Below are 27,265 nucleotides of genomic sequence, written 5' to 3'. Positions count from 1 at the left end.
TTCCTCTTTTAAAGCAGAGCCTTGCCATGTGGCCCAGGGTGGCTCTGAACTCAGAATCCTTCCTTATCCTTCAGAATGCTGGGTTAAGATGCACATACCCCTATACCCTGGATAAAGCCTTACTCTTCTACCCATTGGTTTAGTTCAGAATTTCGTTTAGACAGATATCAATTATGAAAGTAAAGATGGGTTTATGATTCAAACTGTTTCACTTATGAGTGCAACTCCGGATTTCAAAGGTTGAAATAACCCTTATTATCCCGAATGCAGCAATTTGAGTCTTAATATATGGTAGGAGGTATAGCTTCTGAATTTCAGATTTCTTGCTCCTTGACTCCTGCTTCTAAACCACAAACTTCACTTGCAAGCGTTTATTTCCTGCTGCTCAGCAGTGGGGAGACATCGCCTTACAAGTCTTGAGAGACTTTAAAGGAAAGGTATTTTCTACCACGCTGCACTCCAAAATTAATTTGGTTTCTGAAGGGACATAAATTGTTATTTTGCAGTTATTTAAGGTACAGCATTTACCTTCCACAATCAGGCTTTCCTCTGTTCTTTCATTATAGGATCAAACAAGGCAAGCCCCTGCTTGTATCTTTGAAACTCTGAAAGGTATGTGTTACAGTGCCCATTAGTTTTGGTCTAATGGTTAAGAACTGTTTTGGAATTTGATGGGCTTACAGTCTGTATTCCAGACATTATTGGGCTTGCTCAGGGAATATTAGCAAAATTTAAGACATTATTAAATAATTGGGGTAAAAAAAGCATATTGTGTTTTTACATTGTTCTTTCAGAAGAATCCTTCACTTTTATGGCAACCTTCATTTTATCTATAACCTTTTCACTTAGTGCTTTCCGAGCTCAAACTGAGAGCTTTTAGCAAACTCAATTCTTAAAGGAGAAAAGTGGCAATGATTAGGGATGAAGGAGACTTTATGTTGAAACTAATCAGACAATCATATTTCTCTCATAATAAGGAAAAGATTTCTGTTGTACCAGTAATGATGGTTGGTGTAAACTATCCAGGTACGGAACAGCCTTGCATGCATTGTTAAGTCCTAGACAAAGGATAAGAAAGGAGAAAGACAAATAAACCCCTTTAGGGGACATGAGAACACTTGCCCAAATCATTTTGGAGTTCATAAATATTGAATCTGACAACAGACTCAACATTGCTCATTATGAAATGACATGGGAAATGTGTTGGTCAAATACTACAATAAAAATAGAAAACTTAGTCTAGTAGAAATGGGGTCACCAAATATATTCTTCAAAACTTGTAAAATTTATTGAGCACATTACATTCTTTTCTCAAATAATCTTTCAAATGTAGTCACTGTTATTTTTTATATCAAGTATCATATTCTTGTTTAGCTGTACCATGTAACTAACTGTCATGTATATGAATGTTTTATGACTTTAGAGGAGAAATTTTATATGGAATAAAACTTTAGACTTTTAAGTATTTGGTGATTCTGTGCAGCATTTGCAGTACAATGATGAGTTCTGGCTCAAAGACCTAACAACTGACACCTCGCAAACTCAGAGATTCAGAGCCTTGCCCCAGTTAATCTCTCTTCGCTCCATGAGTGCTTTTTTATTTTATTTTTATTAAAAAGTTCCACCTCCTCCCCTCCTCTTATTTCCCTCCCCCTCCTCCCCAGTCCAAAGAGCAATCAGGGTTCCCTGCCCTGTGGGAAGTCCAAGGTCCTCCCCCCTCCATCCAGGTCTAGGAAGGTGAGCATCCAAACAGACTAGGCTCCTACAAAGCCAGTACATACAGTAGAATCAAGACCCAGTGCCATTGTCCTTGGCTTCTCAGTCAGCCCTCATTGTCAGCCACATTCAGAGAGTCCGGTTTGATCACATGTTCCATCAGTCCCAGTCCAGCTGGCCTTGGTGAGCTCCCATTAGATCAGTGGGTGGGCACACCCCTCGCGGTCCTGACTTCCTTGCTCATGTTCTCCCTCCTTCTGCTCCTCATTTGGACCTTGGGAGCTCAGTCCGGTGTTCCAATGTGGGTCTCTGTCTCTATTTCCATCCATCACCAGATGAAGGTTCTATGGTGATATGCAAGATATTCATCTGTATGGCTATAGGATAGGACCAGTTCAGGAGCCCTCTCCTCAGCTGCCCAATAAACAAGCTGGGGACATCTCCTTGGACACCTGTAGAGTCAAGTCTCTTGCCAACCCTAAAATGGCTCCCTTAATTAAGATATATACTTCCCTGCTCCCATATCCACCCTTCCTCCATCCCAACCGTCCCATTCCCCCAAGCTCTCCCCATCCTTCCCTTCTCCCTTCTCTTTCCCTATCTCCCCTTACCCTTACCCCATCCCCACCCCCAAGATCCCAGTTTTTGCTTGGCAATCTTGTCTACTTCCAATATCCAGGAGGATAACTATATGTTTTTCTTTGGGTTCACCTTTTTATTTAGCTTCTCTAGGATCATGAATTATAGGCTCAATGTCCTTTATTTATGGCTAGAATCCACTTATGAGTGAGTACATACCATATTCATCTTTTTGGGTCTGGATTACCTCACTCAGGATAGAGTTTTCTATTTCCATTCCATTTGCATTTAAAATTCAAGATGTCATTGTTTTTTACCGCTAAGTAGTACTCTAATGTATATATATTCCACACTTTCTTTATCCATTCTTCCATTGAGGGGTATCTAGGTTGTTTCCAGGTTCTGGCTATTACAAATAATGCTGCTATGAACATAGTTGAATAAATGCTTTTGAAGTATGATAGGGCATCTCTTGGGTATATTCCCAAGAGTGGTATTGCTGGATCCTGGGGTAGGTTGATCCCGAATTTCCTGAGAAACCACCACATTGATTTCCAAAGTGGTTGCACAAGTTTGCATTCCCACCAGCAATGGATGAGTGTTTGCTTTACTCCACATCCTCTCCAGCAAAGGCTATCATTGGTGTTTTTTATTTTAGTCATTCTGACAGGTGTAAGATGGTATCTCAAAGTTGGTATTGGCATAAAAACAGAGAAGTCGACCAAAGGAATTGAATAGAAGACCCGGATATTAACCTATGAACACCTGATTTTCGACAAAGGAGCTAAAAGTATACAATGGAAGAAAGAAAGCATCTTCAACAAATGGTTGTCTGGCATAACTGGATGCCAACCTGTAGAAGAATGAAAATAGACCCATATCTATCACCGTGCACAAAACTCAAGTTTAAATGGATTAAAGACCTCAATATTAATCTGAACACACTGAACCTGATAGAAGAGAAAGTGGGAAGTAGTCTACAACACATGGGCACAGGAGACCACATCCTATGTATAACCCCAGTAGCACAGACAATAAGAGCAACATTGAATAAATGGGACCTTCTAAAACTGAGAAGCTTCTGTAAAGCAAAGGACACTGTCATTAATACAAAAAGACAGCCTACTGATTGGAAGAAGATCTTCACCAACCCCGCAACTGACAAAGGTCTGATCTCCAAAATATATAAAGAACTCAAGAAATTAGACTTTAAAATGCTAATTAACCCAATTAAAAATGGGGCACTGAACTGAACAGAGAATTCTCAATAGAAGAAGTTCAAATGGCCAAAAGACACTTAAGGTCATGCTCAACCTCCTTAGCAATCAGGGAAATGCAAATCAAAACAACTTTGAGTGCTTTTCTTAAAACTGCTTATGAAATTGCCTGTCTTGTGTCTTGCTTTTGATGTGATACAACCTGTATGTCTTATATATTATACTATGTGGCGTTTAGTGGTTTCGTGCATACTGATTATCTTTCTAACTTGAAAGGAAGATGTTAGCTGTGTCCATTTACTCTTTGAGTGGATGCTATCTTGGCAATAAAGGAAGCAAAGCAGTCGCTAGTTTTCTTATTTCCTTTCTTTCCTTCCTTTCCCTTCCATCTTCCTTCCTTCCTTCCTTCCTTCCTTCCTTCCTTCCTTCCTTCCTTCCTTCCTTCCTTCCTCCCTTCCTTCCTGTCTGTCTTGTTTCTATTTTCTTTTCCTTTTTTTTTCTTTTTTTGTGTGTGTGGGGGGAAGGGTTAGGGATTTACTGGCAATCTAAATTCCCAACTTCTTATACCAGGGTTTGAACACTTACAACCTCCTCATTAGGATAGGAAAATTAGACATCAGATAGAACAGAGGAACAGTTTTCTTAACTCTGGCATGTGATCTTTTGGTTTAATATCGGCATGCAACCATAACCACAGAAAAATTCTCTTGTCTTTTCATTCAATGTGTCCTGACCCAGGAAGCTCTGGGTATACCTTGGATTCTTTTCCAGCCTCTTATCCACACTGAAAGAAGCAACATATTGAATGCAAACAACTTTGCCTATAAAAATTTCCCCCTAAGCTGTATGAACAAAGGTAATGGGAAATATCTTCTAATCTTTTGGCTCTCATTTCTTGCTAAAGTAGGGGAACTGAGTTCACTCTAAATAGTGTATAAAATCAATTACAGTTGGAAGAATGTGTCTAAGTTTGTGGATTCCCAGGAGCGGGAGTGAAGTACATTTTGCCTTCCAGCCAGAGCTATAATTTTCTGCAGATATGTTTAGGAAGATTCTGTGAACCGGTTTTGTTTTCACTCCCCTTCACAGTCTTGGTGTGGGAACCAAGGACACCAAATTTACTGGGTATGAATTTCCCTTTCATTAACTCAACTAATAACTCAGAGACAATGTGAAGCCAATTTACCGTTATTTGAAACGTTCTTCATGTAGGCATTGTCTTTAATATAATTTAATTTTTATTTTGTTACAGGTTTAACTGGTTAAGATGATGCTATATTTCCCTCAGCGTCCACAGTGAGCCACACAGGAGAGAATGTCACGTGAAGAGAGGAGGCAGGCAATGGGTTGGTGGAGATGCCAGACAAGGAACAATGGTTACTGGCAATGGCAGGACCATAGGAAGTCTGGGGAGGATCCCACCCAGAGTTTCTGTGGGATGAGGTGCTGCTAACATTTTCAATTTCAGATTTTTGAAAAGTAGAACTGTGAGAAAATAAACTACTCTTTTAAGTCTCTGTTTGTGCTATTGTGTTATGGAGGCCCCAGAAAAGTGATCGTTTGGTATAAAGAAGCAGCCTAGCAATTGGGTTCCGCAGAATTATTTTTGACTTGATTTATAAATAGTAATAGCTGACCTTTATTGGAGCCCTGTGAGGCAGGCTTTTAACACATGGCATCTGGTTAAGCCTTTAGGACACTCCCAGGAGGTGCTAGTACATCATTATAGGTGAAGAAGCCGAATGGTTCAAGTTCCTTGGTACAGTTAAGACTGTTTATTCAGTTATGAACTGCTGAACTCTCCAGCCTTTCAAGACTAAGAAGTGACATCATTGTGTGTGTGTGTGGTTCTGAAAAAGTCAAGGATCTCTCCATAAGAATAATACATGTCAATGTGTGTGATTTCTGCATAAGTGTGTAACAATGCCCTTCTCATGCTAACGATAGAACAGCACAGAGTTTTAGATATCTGCTTAGACTTATCAGCTCTGAGATCTCCATATAAACCACTTATCCCTTCAGATCCATCTCCTAATCTAGAAAATGAGGCTTGACTTCCAACCTCTCAGGATTATTGTGGCCACTTACAAAAGTATCCGTAAGCACTCACCTAGGTGGAGGCACTGACCAACATGGGGGTGGTGCACAGTGTTCTTCCTCTTTCCTCATTCACTCTGACTGTGTAACTCGGTCACTTTATTTTTTTTTTAATTTAATTTTGATAGTTTATTATTTGAGAATTTCATACATTTATACAATTATTTTTATAATAATCACCCACTCCGATTTCTCTCCCACTCTCCTTTCATCCTTAACATATGCCCCTTTCTCTTGTTTGTTACAGATCTGATTAAATTGTTTATATCTTCTTGGATGAATTTTGATAGGTCATATTTGTCTAGAAATTCACCAGTTCTTTTAGAGTTGACCATTTATTGAATATATATTTTAATTAAGACCTAATAATTTTCTGAATTTCATTGATATGTTTAATGGTTCAATTTTCTTCTCTTTCTCTCTTTCTTTCTCATTTAGTGTATGTGTATGTTTGAATGTGTGTGAATGTGTGTGTAAGAGAGTGTGTATGTGTGTATGAGTGTGTGTGTGTGTGTGTGTGTGTGTGCACGCACATGTGTATCTGGTTGCATACATACTATGGTGCTTGTGTAGAGGTCAGAATAAAGTCCACCAGAATCCCTTCTCTTATTCTACCACATAGGTTGTGGGAAATGAGTAGGCAGAGTCAAGGAGACGCCATGTAGCTGCCGAAGGAGAAGGGCACACTAGAACCTAAAGAACCTTACTGGTAGGCCACAGTCTCATGGAGACACATAGATTAATAGAAATGGGTTAATTTAAGATGTAAGAGCTAGTTAGGAATGTGCTAGAGTCATTGGCTAAACAGTGTTGTAATTAATAGAGTTTCTGTGTTGTTATTTGGGTCTGGGCAGCTGGGAAACAAAATGCAGCCTCCAATTACACTTATAACTTAAATTAAGCTAAATTTATTAATCTATGTTCTACCATGTGACTCAATTACCTCTCCTCTGTACCATATGTCTGACTTCTTCAGTATCTCACTGGCATCTTTCTCATGCCTAGATTCATCACAAGTTCCTCTCTCTTCCTGAAGTCCCACCTATTCTCTGCTGCCTAGCTATTGGCCGTTCAGTTCTTAAGTAAACTAAGCACAGTGATGCATCTTCACACAGTGTAAGCAAATATCATCTAACATCTTTCTGCCCATTCTGCGGTCCCTTACAAAGGGCTTTGCTCTGTATTTACTGAAAAAGAAATAAAGCCTCTTGCGGGAAAGGAATGAGGAGTTTTGCAGCAATCTTTAACAGAGCTTTATGTGGAAAGTTTTTTTTTTTTTTACTGACCCCCAAATGACTCAGAACAGCAAACATAACCACAGACAGACATTATTAAGCTATAGCCACATGTTGTTTCCAACATTTATTAAGACAAATGCTTGTATAAGATAACTTTCAACCTATTGCCAGTTTTTGGCCAATGATTCCCACAATGCACATACCCATTACTCTGGCTCAGGGGTTTAGAAGAGTACGTAATTTAAAATTAAAGCTATAGGTAAGTTTAGGTTATAGAAACTGATCACATGGCAAATCTAAGGCGTTGTTCTCTTAAAGACAGATTAAAATTACATAGGCTGAATATACAGTAATATAGCAGCTTAAATGTGTAGTCGCAAATGTTCCCAAGGAGTATTATTAACTTTGCTGTGAGGTCTTCAAAAAGTTTGGTCAAGGGATACTGTCACAAATTGTACCACTGCCAACTTAGAAAAGATAACTTCGACTGAGGAGTTGCCTCCATTAGATTGGCCTGTAAGCATGTCTGTAGGGTTTATGCTTAACAGTTAATTCATGTATGAGGACCCGACACATTGAGAACAGCACCATCCCCAGGCAGGGGGGCTTTGCCATCTAAGAAAAGTATTTGAGCAAGACAGAAAACAAGCCAGTAAGAAACATCTCTCTGTAGTCTCAGTTCATATCCAGGGTACCACCTTGGGTTCAGGCCTTGGTTTATGATCGGCTATAACCTATAAGCCAAATATATCCTTTCCTCCCCAAATTCCTTTTTGGTTAGAGTGTTTTACTAAAGCAACAAGAAAGTAAAAAAAAAATACAGCCATCCTGGATGGGTTATTCCCTTAGTAAGTATGATGTGCCCTTTTAAAAATCTTTTCTTGATGGTTTGTTTTGAAGTCTATTTTTGTCAGAGTTAGAACACTGACACCTGCTTGTTTCTTGACACCATTGGCTTGGGATATTTTCTGTCCTCCTGTCCTCCTAAGGCAGTGTCTGTCTTCTGTGGTGAGGTGCCTTTCTTGGAGGCAGCAAATAGACGGCTCATGCTTATTTAGTCAATTTTACTAGTCTATGCCTTTTGGTTAGGGCATTGAGGCCTATGGGGTGAATTGCTGACACCACTGTGCTGAGTTGAAAATGAAGTTCTAACCCCTCTGGCTCCCAAAGTCTCCATCCAGTGCTGTATCTGAGTTATTTTCAATAAGTGGTTTTCATGGCATGTGACTTGTTCCCTAGGGAGAACATATCAATATCTGAAAGGATCATTTTGTTTTTGTTCTGAAACTCAATGGTAATGTCAACATCTTTGGGCAGAATCCTCACATGCTGCTCAGTTTAGCAAAGGACATTCCACTCACGCAAAGGTCAGCACTATGGTTGAGAAACCGTTCTTTAACAACACCAATATTAAATTATTGGAGGCACTATATGAACAAGTCATACTTTTTTCCTGGCTCATTTCAATTTTTGTTTCCTAGTTGTTATAGATTATATTCGGTGCAACCATGAAATTAGTATGTTAAAGCCCTAATGTCTAGTATCTTAGGACATCTTTGTCTTTTGAGATAGGCCTCTTACAGAGGTAATTAAGTTAAAAACAGGCTAGTGACCCTTCTTCTTTTGAAGAAGAAATCAGGGCCCACAGATACTGAAGATACACATAAAGATAAAAGCCAATCATTCTGATTTGATACATGTGTTGAAAACCTAATTTTCAATGCAACCATGTTGGTAGGTAACCATGAGCACTGTGCCTTTGTGGGTAGATGGATGAGTGGGTTAGGTATCACAGAAGTGGGTTCCTGGTGAAAGTGGGTTCATTCCCCTTCTTTGTCAAGTGCCCATGCTCTTTGCCTTCCATCTTCCGCTGATGGATGCATTAAGAAGGAGCTGACAAATGCTGAATAGGGTCCAGTGGCATGGTTTGAACTTCCCAGCCTTTGGAACTGTGCACTGGTAAATTCATGTCGTTTATATATAACTCCCTCTCAGCATATTCTGTTACTACCATAAGGAACGGACAGAGCAGAGTCTCAAGACACAGAGAGAAGGCAGGCCTTAGAAGAAACTAAACTGAACCTTTATCCCAGTCATCTGGCTTCTCAAACTGTGAGGCCAGAAGTAAACCCGGGGTAGGCACGTCCCTGGAGACCAGAGATGGTCATCCGGTGTCCTGCTCTAGGGTTCTCCACCTCATTGCCTTGAGGCAGGGTCTTGCACAGAACCCTCTGTTCCTTCCTCCCTCCCTCTTCCATATCTCCTCCATACATGGAGATTTTAGGTATGTGCTCAGCCTGACCTGGCTTTTTACCTAGCTTCTGGGGATTTCCACAGTTCGTCTTACTTCCGCAGTGTTCTTACCTGCTGGGCTAGCTCTGTAGACCCCGCAGACATTTGAGGATCGCCACTGTGGCCCTTGTGTGGCCTCTGCACAACCCAGCTACTTATTAATCTTAAGAGCAGCTTGAGGGGCTTTTAACACTCCCTTTAGGAGACAATATTGATATGTGAAAACACAACGCAGCGCCATTGTTTTCTTGTCTCTAAAGCTACAAATAGCTTATTTTTTTTTAAGTTTAGAATTTTTATTTTAAAATAAACACAGCTATTATATGGTCAGAATGGTAAAAAAATGACAAATGGTTATAAAACTCTACAAAATTCAGGAAAATGTTAAAAAGTAGAAAATAAAATCATTCATAATTTATTTTTCACAGTGAAAAATTTCTGTTTTACTTTCTCTTTTCGGATGTGTTGACTTTTTTCTATAGAGAGCTCAAATGCAAATATTTATTTCTGAATAGGGTTTGTTTGGGAGTGCTGTTTTAAATATTTATTTTGCATCCATTTTTATTTTATGTGCATAGATATTTTGCCTCTATGTTTGTTTGTGTAGCATGTGAGTGCCTGGTGCCCTTAGAAGTTAGAAAGTCAAGAGATCCCTGGAACTGGAGTTGCAGAAGGTTGAGAATAGCCATGTGGATACTGGGAACTAAACCCTGGACCTCTGGAAGAGCAGCAGTGCTCTTAATCACAGAGCCATCTTTCTAGATGCTGAGCTAAAATGATGTCCCATTTCCTTCCCAACTGAAATTTCTGGTGAAGGAAGAGCACATAGGCTTATAGAATAAGTAACCACCTTTGGGGTGGCAGATGTTGGTTCTAAATGACAGATACTTCCTGAAATCATGTGTGCACTTGGATGGAGCTCTAAAGTCCGGGGTGAAATTATTGACTCATTTCTTCTACTGTAAGATCTGAATTCCATGTGTTCTTCTGTTCCATATTTCAGGGAATCACTTTGCACAGGCCAGTGCATGTGACAGGAAATAGTGCCATTTTCTTTTTTAAACTCAGTGACAGGAGGGAGGGGTCAAGGAACCAAAGCCTATATTATCAAACTTACCGGGTGCGTGATTCTAAAACCACTTTGCCAAAGACATCATAATGCTCATCACTGAAGGAAGTCAGGACAGGAACTCAAACAGGGCAGGTACCTGGAGGCAGGAGGTGACCGAAAGGCTATGGAGGAGTGCTGCTTGCTGGCTTACTCCCCATGGCTTGCTCACCTGCTTTCTTATAGCTCCCAGGATTACCAGCCCAGGCTGGGCCCTTCCCCATCAATCGCTAATTAAGAAAATTCCCTACAGGCTGCCCCTGCTGATCTGTAGTCTGGAGCAAGTATCTTGCCTTCCAGTGCTTCTGCTTCTAGAGAACCTCCTGTTGGAAAGCTACTAGGAGGATGTAGGATACTGGCGACAGTGGCTAGCACATTACAAGGGCTTAGGGAGCACTGCTTGTCATTGCTGGTATTATTTAATAATTTTTATTGACAGTTAAAAGTCTGACTCATCATAACCTGTCAGTACCGTGTTCTTATTCCTCCCTGGACTTGTCTTGGTCTTTTCTCAAAATGTTTTAATCATTGAACTTACTGGAGTGGATACATATGACCATTCTGTAAGCACCATCAACCTTTGAAGTTATCAAGTGCATGCACGCACATGCGCACACACGCACACACAGAAGTTATCAATCACACACACAGAAGTTATCAAGCATACACACATAGAGACAGAGATAGAGACAAAGAGACAGTGAGACAGAGACAGACGCACAGAAAGGTTGTCACCTACAACTATCTACAAGATCAAATGAATTTCCACTTTAATCACATCTTCTAACCTTGCATGTTCAAGAAGGGGCAAAGGATGTGTGACAATAATAGAAGCTATCATATCATATCAAAATCCAAAATGTTGGGTTTTGGGGGTGCAGGTTGCACTCCACAGTTTAGGATGCTCTGAAATTCATTATCTACCTCAGACTGTTATTCTGGGACATACTGTACTTCAGTATGTCAAGCAATGAGATTACAGTCCTGCATCACCATGTCTGGCTTTGGAATATATTTGATAATGTATTGGTACTTAACAAAAAGAATAAACGATGGTGGATCTTCATAGTGAATGTCACTCACATGTCTATACTGTGTCTCATGTATGATGAGAATTGTAGTCAGAGGCAGCCAGTCAGACCTGAGCCTGCTAAGCCTACATGGTCCACAGTTGTTCGTCTCCTAAGCACTGTCAAAAGGATTTCATTGGGCTTTGTTTCAGAAATAGAATTTGTGATAGATTGCACAAGTGCGGGGCTGAAGTTTCTCTTTTATTTAAAATAACTTTTATTCAATTTCTGCCATGGACCAGTTGCTTTCACAAATGCCATTCTTCTATATAACCTATGAAAAGAAAATTAGGTATGCAAATTAAAGCTGTAAAAAGACACAGAGGAAAATATTTGGGTCTCTCGCAGAGATCATGTTACTTTTATATTACTTAAAATAAACCCACTTAAAATGTATTGCATTTATGTTGTATTTTCAGATTTGGTTTTATCAAATAATCTCCGGAGATAGTTCTTTAGAGTACTGTGCATCTGGATTTGGATATTTTAGCAATATTTTAGCAGCCACCTTTCCATGGCTGTGTTAAAATACTGTGACCAAAGCAGTTTATGGAAGAAAGAATTCATTTGGGCTTGAAGATTAGAATCCACAATGGCAGAGCAAAGGTATGGGAAGCAGGAATGGGAAACTGAAGCCTCATTTCTTGAACTGCAAGCTTGAAGCAGACAGTGGGAACTTGAAACTCTCTAAGCCTTTCCCCAGTGATGTACTGCCTTCACAAGGCCACATATCCTAAACCTCCCAAATAGTCATCAACTGGAGACCAAATGTTCCAGATGTCCAAGACTATGGGGGGGGGGGGGAATTTATCCTTCAGACCACCACAGAAACATTGTACGGACAGATTTAAGACCTGGTTTCTACCACTTATGAACCAAGCCTTAGTTCACTATTAATGTCCGGAATAATAACCCTTGCTTTCCGAGTTGTTGTGAGGATTATGACACATAATGCAGATAAAAACACCTGGTGAAGTGATAGCCAAACATTATTAACAACCAAAGATTTAGGATATCACCACTCAAACAGGCTACCCTAGTCAAACACTTCCTATACCTCTGACCTTTGTGACTCATGAAATAACAAGGGATATCTCATTAGTCATTGGACACCACACTCACATTAAGCAGCTTGGCTTTGGAGAGATCATTGAATAATAAGGGGATAAGTGTGCATACAGAGAGACTACCAATAACATAGAACACTGTATTTGCTAATACAATGGTAAAAACAAAGAAGAAAGGTCCTGATATTGCAAAGACCTTTTCCAAGTCCACGTTGGCTCAGCATCCTGATAGCTTTAAATTATTACCTTCTTCACAGTAGTAAATGCACAACAACACAGATGCCTTCCAGGTATTATACACTTTCTAATTATTCCAAATATTAAAAATGTCCCAATTAAATTTGTGAAAAAAGCGATACACAGTAGTTTAAAAATAACACCCACATCAGTCCTTGCGTTATTTCACTTCCCAGATGCTGCCAAATCAGACTGTTGGCCATGCTGTGTTCTGTCCTGGCGGACCCAGGGACAATCCACCCTGAAGCTCTTCCAGATGGAGTGTTAACCAAGGGTCACAGTAATGTCATCAAGGTCACTGTTTGCTCCCCTTCCATCAACTCATCAAGTTTACAAGAACATGGTCTTTTTCTGATGTATGTTTCTGACTTTTCCTATGGTTAGAAACCTTTATTGTTAGTTCAGGTTCAACTAGATAAGCAGCCCCCCAGCCCCCATATGCCTCTTAGAAAAATATTTCATTTTTTATTTATGATTGTTTTGTCTTGCATACAAAGACCACATGTGTGCTTGATGCCCACAGAGGCTAAAAGAGGGTTCTGGATCCCCTATAGCCGGTGTTACAGACAACTGGAAGCCACTATTTTGATATTCAGAGCTGAACCCAGGTTCTCTTTAAGAGCAGCAACTGCTCTTAACCCCTGACCCATCTCCTCAGCCTTTATTTCTGTGTGTATGTGTGTTTTGATTTTTGTTCGTTATGACAGGGTATCTCTGTGTAGGCCTGGCTGATTTGGGACCCTTTAAAAAGATGAAGATAGTCTTACCATCAGAGACATCCACCTACATCTGCCCCTGGGGTGCTGGGATTAAAAACTTTCACCATTCACCACCATACCTGGTCTAAAAACTTCCTCCTTTTATTAACTCAAAAGTCAACTAGTGAGTAAGATTAATCACATCCACAAAAATCTGTTTTTCTGTGTAATATATCTGTGTTAGCTACCTTATACCTGACCAAAACAAGGAAGGCACAGTTTCTTTTGACATAGCTTGAGGGTACTGTCCATCAGGACGGAGAAAACATGGTAGCAGAGCAGGAGACAGCTAGCTAGCTAGTTGTATTGTGTCCACAGTCAGAAATCAGAGAGATGAGCAATGGCGCTCAGTTTGCTGCTTCCTTTTTGCTCAGTGCATGACCCCAGCCCATGAAATGTTGCCTCCCACATTCAAGGATGTTTCGCCTCTACTCAGTTAAACCTCTGTGGAAATACCTTCGTAGACATATGTAGATGCACATTCTGTGGTGATTTGACATGGACGTAACCATCATAGTGATATAAACAAGACATAACATTTGGGGACAAGGGATGATATCCTGCCCAGTAGAGTCTTTAGACAGCCACACAACTTCTGTCTAGCTGAAAACTTGTTTTCCCTTCCATGATGTTCGGGTGATAGTTCTCAGTTCTTGGCCTTTCTTGGAACTCACTCTTGTAGACCAGGCTGGCCTCAAACTCACAGAGATCCACCTGCCTCTTCCTCTCCCTAATGCTGGGAGTGTACTACCACTGCCAGGCTAGTACTTGGCCTTTCAAATTGTTCTTTTAAAAGTATTTATGGTAACTGAAAATTTTCTCGATTGATGACAGTTTATATTGCCTTCCTTCCTTTCTAAATGACAAATATTGTTATTGTCTCTGAGCTAGTTATCTTTTGAAGACAAAATGTTAGATGTGGAAGTGTAGATCAAGAACGTGTACATCTAAAGTGTCAGTTACAGCTCAATGTAAGTTGGGTCACGGGAGCTTAGCTAGCCCGTTGAATTATCCCCTATGCTGCTGGCTTAGCCTTGGATAAGAGCAGACCTGAGGGTAGTGTGTCTGAAGAGGGTTTTCCTGCTTCAGTACACAGCCATATGAAACTTTGCACTAAACCTCCACCATACAGGTCATTTCTGGGTAGTTTTTGTCCCAAGTTTACTCAAGGGTTTTCAGAATTAAGAACCTCTTGCTGCTTAAGGTATCTTAAAGAAATGGTGATACACGGATACAACGTCTGCGAAAACAAAACAAAACAAAAAATAAAAACAAAAACTTGTCTCTAAGACAGATATTCAGATATTTCTGGGTAATTGGTTTGACTTTTAATTCCAACACTCAGAAGGCAGAGGCAGGCAGGTTTTGTGGCCAGCCTGGTCTATATCGTGAATTCCAGGATAGCCAGAAGTACATAATGAGATCCTGTTTTTGAAACAAACATACAAACAAAAAGAACAATATCAAAAATTTACTTTCTCAATTATTATCCTAAACGCTGTCAAATAATGAGTTCCCCTTTGTTCTGAGGAACAAACTTGCTTTTTGCTAAAATGACCCATGGTCTCTTCTTTGTGATCAGCCTCTCCTAGGTGGGGCTAAAGTTCTTCCTGTTCTGGAAACCTCCATACCAGGATCTACAAAGTGATGGAGGGTCGTAGTTAAGCCACATATGTGCCTAAGCAGACATATGATGACATAGGAAGTTAATTTACATACAAAGTTGGGAGGACAGACTGGGGACACAACAGGAACCAGAAGGTGTTCCGAAAGACTCAATGGGCAGATAAATCCACCCTCCCCAGTCAATACTTTCCAGAGCTCGTGGAGAAAAATTAATGGTTTAGGGTACCATTGCTTTCCAGACTTACTGCTTATAATTAAAGCCTGTGAGAAGTTCCCCACAATGCTTCAAAAGGCCCCTGTGCACGGTCATCAGCTTGATTATAAATGTCAGGACACAATGATATTTCCTTCTCTGTTTTTGTCAGGAGAGACAAATGGACAAATGCATTCAAATCGGGGGAAGTTCCCTCTTTGACTCCCCCTCCCTGGCCACTGAAAGGTTAAACCTCTTGGTGCTGGCTAAGCAGTTTGATGACACCACTTCTTTTCCGATGCTAATGTGCACAGCACTAAGCTGCAGTCTCTTGGTAGGCATTGTGTTGATGAAACTCATAGAACAGCATGGTCGGTGCACCCAGGAGGTGACTTAGAAAGGTGTTCTACCTAGGGCTGAAACTTTCTTTCTTAATTAAAAAGTTGAAACGAAAATATCATTACATTGCTCCCCCTTCTCATTCTTTCCTCCCTCCAGCCTTTGCCCTGCATCCCCACCTTGTTCTTCTCTTCAGTACATTACCAGTGGAGCTGTTCTTACAATGGAGGCTCCAGGGGTGGCGCGTGTGCAGGCAGCGCAGAGTGATTTATGCCATGAGTTAATTCTGAAATGCTTTTTTTCTTCTAAGGGTTCCTATAATCCCTTTCTCCTACACAGAGAAAACAACTAGACTCTTGGTTGATTTGACGATCTCCTCACTGACAACCAGGCAGGGAGGGATGGGGGAGTAACTCAGGGAATTTACAAAGGCGGGCCAAGGAAATTTAATTTCAGTTGAAAAGTCCAAGAATGCAACTCCCCCTTGCCTGTGGCAAGTCCGGAGAGGTGTGTGAGCTGTGTCCTGGTTGCAAGTGTCTCCCCCTCATGGCACAGCCTTGCTGAGGAGGTGGAGGGGTTGGAAGTGGATGTAAGCAGAAGGGCAAACAGCATGACTGGATGCTTTTTAATAATCAGCTAAAACCAGACTGCTTCTCCGTGGACCAAGTATGGTACTGCCACTTGGCTTTCTTGGCTCTTTTGCTTCCTATCAGTCCTTGTCAGTTTGTTTATTTGCTTACTATATAAATACACATATATTTTGTGTATGGTGTTATGTGTGTATGTCTGGAGCCAGAGGTGGATGGGTGTCTTTCTCAGCTACTATTCTCTGCCTTAGTTTCTGAGATGGGTTCTCTAGATAAATCTGAAGTTCACCAATGCAGATAGGCCAGTCTTTGTACCCTTCAATGCTAGGACTATAGACATTGGTACCAGGGACCTGAACGCAGTTCTTCATGCTAGTGCTAATGCTTCATGTACTAAACCATGTACTTATTTTTTTCTTGAAACAGTCTTCCCATATGGTCTATGCTGGCCTGAAGTTCATGACCTTTTGACCCTAACTTTTACTATGCTGCTATTACAGAAGGGAGCCACCATGCCTACCTCTGTTGGTATTTTTTAAAATAAAAACAAACAAACAAACAACCCAAACCACATCTGTCTATGTGTGTAGACATGTGCCACAGCATCCCTGTTGGGGACACACTTCTCAGTTCTCTCCTGCCATGCTGGTTCTGGTCACCAGAATTCAAGTCACCAGAAACTTTGCCCTGCTCTGTCATCTCACCAGTCCCATTAATACTTATTTAAAAGTACTTTTGTTTATTCTAAAATTCTTCGTTTGTATAGTTCTAGTGTGGACATTTGATTTCTGCCCACTAGTGTAGGCTTCTCTAGGTTGTCTTTCTTACTTTCTCTCTTCCCTACCTCTTTTCTCATGTCAAGCCTAATCCCTAGGCAAAACTGTGAAATCTCACTACTCCAGAGTCCTCCGGGCCTGAATCTGCTGTCTTCTGCAGTTTTCTGTTTTTTATTCTTCAGGGTTTATTATCATGTTTTTCCATCAGAATGATAAACATTGTGACTCATTTGCTCCACTACTATTTTTCTAAGACGATCTCCTTCTTAATCATTCCCTAAGTGTTCAGATAAATGAATGAAACATCAAAGTGAATTTTAAGGGGAGACTTGAGGATGGATGTTCCAGGGACTCTGCCCCACGGTCCGGTCCTGCTTTCCTTGTCCTTCAAAGAGCATCTGAAACAATGGGAACGAAGCTTTGAGAAACCCTTAACTTCCTCTTTCAGGGCCTTCCGGGTGCTCAGAACCTCCTGAAAGGAAGGAAACATCTGGGTAACAAATATGGAAGCAATAAAGTTGGACCACGCATCCTAGCAGACCCAGAGAGGCAGGGGTGACTGGAACAGAGCTGTTTATCTCCTCAGAGACCTGTGCCGTGCCCATAGTAGGTCTCACACTGAGAACCTGATAGGACTGATTTGTAAAAGCCAAGATCTGCTGGGATGCAAGGCCATTGTCTTACAAAGTGGAGACTTAGGCTGCTAACACAGAGACCTGACAGGAGTTGCCCAGGTATTGTGAATATTCATTGGCACTCTTAGGCTCTGAGAACAGGGAAATTGCTTCAGTCCTGTTCAATGCCTTTAGAGATTCTACACTGACCTTCAAAACTATGTAACACTGTTTCCAGCCCCAGCCTCTCAGAGGAGCAGTACCCTCCCTTAAACTTCCCCTAAACCCTGTCCTATGAGAGTCACCCCACCACACTGCCCTGTAATGGGTCTTTCATCTGTCTCTCTCTTTGGCTTGCTGCAGCATAAAGAATTTGATTATGCACTTAGACCATACACTGAGCTAAACACGTGCATATCACAGACTGGATGCCCAGCAAACGCTTCTTGACTGAGCGAATATAAGAATGATATCATTTAGGAAAGCAGGCAATGGAAAACTTGCTATTGCAGGTCTACACTCCAGAAGAAGCATCTGGCAACTACACACACACACACACACACACACACACACACACAAATCATCTTTGAATTTAGACTGTGTTTGAAGGCCTCGGCATTAACGGAAACCAACAAGGTTATAGAGCCGCCTTCTCAGTGGATAGAACTGAAGGAGGACGGAGAAGCTGACTCATTCCTTTGAGCTGACACAGTGCACAAATCACTCCAGACAATGGGGAGAAAGGACACAGCCACCCATGGAAATGAGTGTGACAAAAGGGGACTGAGCAGATGCCCTCCCTCTGGTCCTGACCTTGCCCTGGTGCCTCCATCTGGATGTCATCAGCTAGGCTGTGTATCTGTGGCCTTTGTGCTGGGCGCCTCCACCTTCTTCAGGAAAATATAACCCGGTAGGAACACAGGGGCAGGTTTTGGCATGCGCTGCTGTATGAGAGACATCGGAGGGCAGGGTGGAAGTTTACTGTAGGGCCCAAAGTGCCAACTCAGACCGGGAAGACAGATGTCTTAGGAGGGACACATTTCTTTTCTTACCTATTAAGGTATCTTCCTCTGTTACCTGAAATTTTAAAATTATCTGCATGAATTCCTTTGATAACGTAATAAGATACAGTTACCAGTGGGGTGGAGTTAGTCTCAGGCGGGCAGAGCAATGGGAGGTGACTGAGAAATAATTGCGCTTTAAAGACAGGCAGCCTTCAAGTCTGCACTGGCTGCCGAAAAGCTCTGAGAGCACGAGCTGGGCAGGGGCGAGGGGAGCTCGCTGAGGATTCTGCTTTAGGGTCCTGTGTTAACCGTCCACCTTGTCATCCATTTCCTGTTTCATAGTCCATGCATTTAGCATTCAATCTCAACTTCCTCCCAAGTCACATTTGATTTCTTGTCCCCAGCCTAAAGGATTCATAGTCAACTTCTAAGCCTTCCTGACTTGACATGGATCCTAGCTTTTGTGTTCCCAGGTTCTTTCCAGATTTTTCCAAGATTTGCCCTTATACAGTCAGAAAGCTGGAATAGAGTTAATTACAAGTGTACAACACATGGGCTCTGGCCTTGCATTCACACCAAGCCTCATCCCCTTCTGAGAAGGGTGACCTTGAATAAATTGCACAAATTTTCTGTGCATTGATTTCTTTATGTACATGGGGAAAAATATGATAGTGTTTACCATTCAATAAAAGCATAGTATCACCATTGAACCTGGGGTACACATTTATATAAAGTTCCTTTTTCTTTTGAGACAGTGTTTTATGAGGTCTAGACTGCCATTGAGCATGCTGTATAGCCAAGATGATCTTGAACTTTTAGTCTTCTTGCCTCCATCTCCCATTAGGTGTGTCCTGGTTATGTATGTGTTTATTGTCAACCTTACACAAGTTAGAGTCACTTAAGAGGTTCTCTCAATTGAATTCCTCCCCCCCTCCCCGGATTGGCCTGTGAGCATGCCTGTGTGACATTTTCTTGATTAATGTTTGATGTGAGCAGGTTTAACTCACAGTGGCCAATGCCACATCTGGACAGTTGGTCCTTAGTTTTATAAGAAAGGTGGAGAAAGTCATAGGGAGCAAGCCAGTTAGGAGCATCCGTCCGTGGCCTGTGCTTCAGTTCCTGCCTCGAGTTCCTGCCCTGACTTGCTTGGATGATGAATTGTGGTGTGGAAATGTGAGTGACATAGTCCCTTTCTTACCCAGGTAGTTTTTGATCGTTGTATTTATTCACTCAACAGAAACCTAACTAAGACTGTAGGGTTATAGGTATGTGTTGGTGGGCAAAAACTACAGCACAGTATGTCTCCTTTCCTCTACAGATGGTTTGCTCTCACCAAAGACCATCTCTGCTCATCTATCCTGCTCAGGGTAGATGCAGAGCCAGTGCCAAGAGAAGAACTTTAAAAAAAAACCAAACATTTATTTAGGCAAATTATTATCCATTTCAATAAAGTGCTGTATTCCAGGTTTTTGCTCCTTCTTTGGTTTTTCCCCAAGATGGCATCCGGATGGGTAGTTCAGCTCATCACAGTGTGGTGGAGAGAGGCTTGGCTCCTCTCCCTGGTGTCTGTATTAGTCAAGAGTCTTCAGAGGACCCGAATAAAAGAATAGAATAGAATAGAATAGAATAGAATAGAATGGAATAGGCTTTATTGGGTTGGCTTATGTTGTCACAGATGCTGAAAAGTGCCGTGATGCCTCCCTGCAAGTTGTGTCGTCAGACATTAATGCTACTTTAGGAACCTGGATGCAGGAGCTGCAACACAGGTCACTGAGGAATGCTGTTTACTGGCTTGCTCCCACAGGCATGCTTGCTGGCCACTCTGGTTGGGGGCACACTCTCAGTTGAGACAACCTTCACAAATGACTCTAGCTGTGTTAAGTTGACAAACACAAACAAATGAACAAACCAGGACATCCGGACTTTTTCGATGAACTTGTTAGAACCCTGAGAGCCCCAGAAGGATATCACGGTAAGTCCCAGAGCTGAAAGACTGAAGTTTTGGGGGTGTAACCTACAGATAACCATCACTACAGATAGTAAAGGGAATGTAGACAACAGCATGCAAGAGCCTCATCGCCTCAACCATTCCCTTATATCTGGGGCCCTGAAAATGGGTCTTCCACATCTGGCGTGGGTCTTCCATTTTAATTTCCTAGCCTATGTATCAACTCTATCTATAAATACCTTGAGATACATCCAGAAGTGAGCTCTCCCTGGGTGCTAGGCAATCCCTCAATCCAGTGTACACGACAGAATATTATTAACCAGCAGTGTCACGTAGATTCTGCTGGGGTTTGCTGTGTGATGGCTGATCCGGGTGGCTCTCTGACCTATATGATCATCGAGGGTCACTGGTTCCATTGTGGAGCGCTCTGATCCTATCATACCCTGAACTCTGCCTTTGGTATGTCTCTGTCCTCCCTGACATGTCTGTGCGGTGTCAAGGGGACAGAGGTATACTGTGGCTTTCTGGCTCCTCTTAGGACAGTCTACCTGCAGTAGGTCACAGGCGCTGGTGTGCAGAACAATGGACAGTACTTGGCAGTGGGTACAGCGTCTCTCATTCGCAGTATCTGCAGACTTTACGCTAAAAGCATCATTGCTTGACATCTCAGCCTACGCATGTGACACCATCAGACATTTAAAGACGGAAAGAGGTACCTTATAGGAATGATGAAAATATCCCCAGGACGACACATAATAGAGAAAGTGGCATCATAGCTATATAGTGATAATTTTTAGTATTTATTAACTTATTCAACCCCCCTCCTCTCCTCCTTACACCTTCTCCTCTTCTGTCTTTTTTCTTCTTTCTCTCCCCGCCCCCATCTTCTTCTTGTGCTGACAGCTGCACTTATGGCCTTGTGCACACTTTCATGTATTTTACTACAGAACAATACCCACATCCCCAACTTTCTGACACTCTCCTAGTTATCTGAGCCAGGGGACTCTGGTTTCCACCGACTGAACCTAGGCTACCTTTTCAAGACAGCTGCTGGTCGTCACACCCTCAACTGAATTCCACATTCCTTTTCAGGGACAGTTTGGAAGATAAATTTAGGTCCACCCTCTGCTGCACACAAGGTGATGCAGAGGCAACCAGTGACAAAGCGCCAAAGAAGTGGGGCAGACGCTTCTCCGCCTGCAGCACTAACTTTGACCCACATACCTTACTTTCCCCCTGGTGCAGTCCTTCAAATGAGGCAAGATACCCAAATCCCCTAAACTCCTGAAGCAAGTTCACTCAGTGGTCAATTCACAGACATTTGGTTTCAGATGAAAAAAAATCAAACAAATTTATTCCTTTTATTTTAGCAGATTAGGTCTTGTTGTTGTGTTTGTTTGTCTTTTACATAGCATTTGGATAACAGGAAGTTTGTAGCCGGAGGAACTCGGCTCCTGTCTAGGTCCTCACGTTGGCATGCCCTTCCTGTGACACACCTGTTGAGTCATTTTATCTGCTCCCCACGACCCTTTCTTCCCCAGCACCTCCCTATTCCCTTCTCCACTTCACAGGTTCCCAGTCTGCCCCATCTCGTAGGCATGCCATAGGTTCACTGGAGACACATAGATCACCGTGCCTGGGTTGGAGCTCTGCCACTGGGTGCTCTTTGCCCTAAAGGGTTAACCTTAGGAAGCAAACAGACAAAATAGAGGAGGCTAGCGAAAGTAACACGCCGAGGAATTCTGGAAACGCAGTCCATAGAGTGCTGGTATCTGTTTATACAGTCAGCCCACAGTCCAAATCTTAGGGGTGTTATTACTTGTTTAATGCTGTGCTAATACTCAAACCCAGGACCTGTGCATGCTGGGAAAGCGCTCTGCCATTGAGTTATAATCTCTAGCCCTCTATTCTTTTAAGATGACATCTTATATTTTTTTGGCCTGGCCTCCTTTCTCAGACACCCTAGTGCCAGAATTACAGTTGCACGCCACTATATGTGGCTAACTAAGTACAGAGGTGATTTAAAACACTAGGCTCAAATACCTAAGCCTGCAAAGTATCGTGAAGCCACTGAAGGAACTGACACCATTTTATCTGAACACCGAACTGCCGTAGAAATATATGAGAAGTACCCAACCAGGCATTTTGTAAGTAGAGAATTCGACGAACACGGGTAAAAACCTGCACTCCAGTCATGGAAGAGACTGGATTTTTAGCCTTTTGCTTGTTTTTCATAATTAGTGGATTAACCCTCACCCTGAAAACACATGCACACTTTTTTTTTTCTCTGCCACAGTGTCCTCTTTGGGGACATTTGTAAATTTGTATTTCCGAGTTTTCCTACTTGCTCCCTCACACTGGGCTTTTGGGATCTGCAGTGCCAGGAGTGATGCCTGCTTTGTTTTCCAAAGTCGTCAGCGAGGATGTGCTCATAGTAAGGGAACCACAGACTTCGGGGTAGGGGAGCACAGAACCCAGAGCAGAGAGAGGACTTTGCCAGTGTCTGCACCGAGGCTGTGCATTTAGGCAAGGGAAAGGTACTCTCCGAGGCACAGAGGAGCCACAAGAGCAGGGCAGTAAGAGGTGACACCGGAGAAGCAGGGCTACATAGGATTAGAGCCCACAAGTAGGACAGTCAGTTTTGTATATAAGAGTCTCCCTCCTAAGACTGAAGGAAAGCAAAGGAGGTGCATTGCATTTGTAGGTTATTAAAATGTCTGTCTCTTTTCGGGAGACATTGTTGGGACCGTCATCTGCTGAAAGGGGAACGGAAAGGAGGAGAAGAAGACTAAGAAGGAAGCAGGAGAGAAGGAAGGAAAGACTTGAAGATCCCTGGGAGTGGTGTGAATTACTTCCAGGAAAGGGATGAGTTGATGACCCGCAATGTCCCTCTAGGGATGGTCTAGCTGAGTGCTGGAGAAGTGACCCAAGGGTCAGAGAGTTGACAGCCAGTTGTGAAGATTTGTGGCTCTCTCTCTCTCTCTCTCTCTTTCTCTCTCTCTCTCTCTCTCTCATTAAGTGTCTGTCCTGCTGCAATACAGGAAGAGTCCAGGACTCCCGGGCTGGTGGGAATGAACCATTCACCTATCCCTTCAACCTGAAAACTTCGAGTATGTGAGACAGGAATCAGGCATCAGCTGCATCTCTGGGGAAGATCTTCCCAAGAGCTGGAGTCGGCCTCAGTTTTCTAGGTCCTAGGCAACTCTGCCCATCAGAATGACTTCTAGCAGTAAGGCAGCTTCTAAGATAGTCGAAAACATTCAACAACAAAATGACTGCTCCCTGTGAAATGAAGCATGTGAATTTGAGATAAACCTAGAATGTAACCCACGCTGTGAAAGAACTGTCTCAGATAGCTGTCCCCCAGCCTAGTTTTACTTACTTATTTTTGATATGGTTCCCACTAAGTTGCCCAAGCTAGCCTTACACTGACCCTGTGGCCCAGGCAGCCCTTGAACTTGTGATTTTCCTGCTTCAGCATCCAAGTAGCTGGGATGACAGCCGGAGTGCCTGGATGTGGCATGAGTTTGGACCTGGGAGAGCAGGGCCGGACACCTGGCTTGCACCCATGGTTTGCCGTCTTGATTCAGTAACCGAACTTTTCAGTCCTTTGATGTTGAAAGTAAGAAAATCACTGGGACCATGGAAGAATCAATAGGGGCGATGTCTATAAATCACGTAGAAAAACAGCAGCACAAAGTAAATAATAAATAAAAAATATTTAACCTCCCATTTTTCCTGTTTCTCCTTCTCTTACATTTTTATAATCTTTTAAAATACTATACTGCAAAATTCAAAATTGTCGTTGAAAAGTAACTTTTTTGAAAAAAGAATGTTTGTTATTGAAAAGTAACTTTTTTTAAAAAAAGAATGTTTTTATTAAAAGTTTCAAATTATATATAATAACATGTACATTTTTTATGTCACCTTAATCCCATTTTCTAGAGAAAATCATTTTCGGTTCCTACCAGTTTTGAATTTTAAATATCTTTGAGTCATACCTATTTGTCCAAATAGTCTTTTATACTTTTTTTCTTAGTGTGTTAAAGTTGTGTCTCTTTTGGGCCAAAAATTTATCCTACTAAAACCGTCATACTATCTCTGTTTCCCAAGTAATTATTTTTTTTAACCCCTCTTTTGGTCAACTTAATAATTTCAAATAATAAATAACATATACTTAGGTTGGGTGCTGTATGCAACACTTGAATCCTTAACCTGGAGGTCATTGTCAGACCAATTTTTCCCCTCAGCTTTTTCCATCCTTTTATTTCCTAACTTCTGTCAGTTTATTATGCTTGAGGTAGGTAAAGGTGGCTCTCTTTAATAGCTATAAGTAAACTTTGGGAATTTTTGCAATAACTAAGATCAACAATTAATAAATGTGACCCCATAAACCTGAAAAGCTTCTGTAAGTCAAAGGACACTGTCAATAGGACAAAATGGCAGCCTGGAGACTGGGAAAAGATCTTCATCAACCCCACATCTGACAGAGGGCTAATTTGCAAAATACATAAAGAACTCAAGAAACTAGACATCAAAATCCTAATTGCATTTTTTAAAGCAAGTAAGTTCAATTAGGGTTACTAGCTAGCTGTGTGGGTGCTTATTTACAGCAGCAATATATCAGTAACCATGTCAGCAAAGGCGACTGATGCCACCTCTGGCCACTCCCCTTTCTGTTTCTTGCTGGCCCAACACTTTTAAAACTGCTGTCTATCATCTGACTCTCGGGGAAGTGGCTCGGTGGTTAAAAGCACTTGCTGCTCTTACAGATGACCCAGGATTGAGACTCAGAACCCACTTGGTGGTTCACAACTGTCTGTAACCCCAGTTCCAGGGTACCCAATAGCCTTTTCTGACCTCTTTGGGCACCAAGCACACATGTAATACAATACATACATGCAGACAAAACACTCATATATAAAATGAATAAATCTAATAAAATTTAAGAGAGAACTCCATCATCTCTCTGTCATCCTTTGCGTTACCATGGTTTTGCTGAGGGTCTTGGTGGCAGCAAAGTTAGGCTACTGGATACAATCTACTGATGACCTTACCCCAAATCCACCTTATAGTGTTTTATTTAAATGTTTTTATTGTTTTAAGATGTCTTGGATGAAGAGGGTAAATATCTTAGTCTGAACAAGGGTGACACATTAATACATTTTAATGTTTCTTGTCACCCATCACCATGAATATTTTTCTAAAATATTAGTTCAGATGAAATTGCACAGAAATTTTATAATATCCCCTGGGCTGAGCATTGAAGTTGGTAAAACACTACCAGCACACTGAAGGTGTTCTGTGCCAGGCCACAACTGTCTCGTTCTGGTTTTTCAACTTAATCAAGAACAAAGACATTCTTTGTGACTAGGCCCTTTGTTTTTGCTTTTGAGTAAGCCCCGGAAAAGAGCAGCCACACACATTTATGAGGCCTTATAAATCAGTAATATTAAAAGCAACATTGTCTATTACCACTTGAGGTGTTGGGAGGATGGGATTCAGCTGGAGTCCTTGCCTCTCCCTATATGGTTCTGGGTTAAAATCCTTGAAGGTGTTAAAAATTAACTTTCCCTTTGGATGCTCATTTTCTCATTTATGGAGCATTGCTCCTACACACTAAATGCTTTGAGATGAACATTCCTGGATTCCTCTTTTGCTATGGTATGTGATAAGCTACAGCAGATTAAAATTTCCTGTTTGTCTCTTATAAAAGGACCTGTCTATGTTATTTTTATAAAATATCTTTTAATTTATTTGTATTATTTTCATTGAGCTATATAATTCCCCTACTTTCTTCCCTTCCTCCCTCCTTCCCTTCCACCCTCTCCCATGATCCCCATGCTCCCAAATTACTCAGGAGATCTTAGCTTTTGCTACTTCCCATGTAGATTAGATCCATATATGTCTTTCTTAGGGTCTTCTTTCTTGTCTAGGTTCTGCTGTCTATGTTATTTACATAAAATTTGCTCGTGTGATGACATAGTGCTAGGTGAAACCTGGGTTTAGTATTGGCACTCCTGCTTCTGGGGTGCGTGGCGCCTTGGTTTTCCTGAGGTTCTCACCCTCATTTTCATATTCAGCGAGTCTCACGCTTCCTCACTAATGGTGGGGATAACACCTGCTTGGGTGGGAGTGACAAAAACTCCAGTTAATAAGGGATAAATTCTGGTGTGCCTCTCTGATTGCTACATGCTGTGCAAATGTAAACAGCACTCCACAAAGAGCGCTTCAGTTCGTTGGAGAAGCACCCACTGGGCAAAGTACTTCTTTGACTAAATAGCAGCCCTGGGGACTCATGCTCTCTACCTCCCAAGCACATCAGAAGGTAGGCACTTATTAGGTCTTCTATGCACACCTCTGGCTGGGAGAGAGTTAAGATTTTGGCCTATGATAGGTTCTAATCTTCCCAAAGCCTCTGCTGACGGGTCTCCTGATCTCAAAGTTCAGGCTACGCAAGCTGCTGCATCCGACTGCTCACCTTATGAGGTTTTTACATTTAGCAGTTTGTCGACATGTGCCTGCCTCAACAGTCACATCTCTCAAAGGTAATACTTTTTTTTTTTCTTAGAAAATGCTCTGCTATGTCAAGGATCTCGGGCATCTTAACGGATGTTATTCCCGGCCTTTCAGAAGGAATTCCCTCTGAACTGTCCTTGTCTGTTCTGGGCTTGGATGTCTGACACTGAAGAGATTTAACACCTAATGTCAGTGACAGACAGACTCAAAGCCATTCTCAAGGGTTCTTCTTTTATTTCTAAAATACCTTTTGACCACTGGAAAGCCCGCTGAACTTGCC

This window comes from Microtus pennsylvanicus, chromosome 5, assembly GCF_037038515.1.
Source record: "Microtus pennsylvanicus isolate mMicPen1 chromosome 5, mMicPen1.hap1, whole genome shotgun sequence".
Taxonomy (NCBI): domain Eukaryota; kingdom Metazoa; phylum Chordata; class Mammalia; order Rodentia; family Cricetidae; genus Microtus; species Microtus pennsylvanicus.
The sequence above is the reverse complement of the archived record's forward strand: the minus strand, read 5'-3'. Positions refer to the sequence as shown.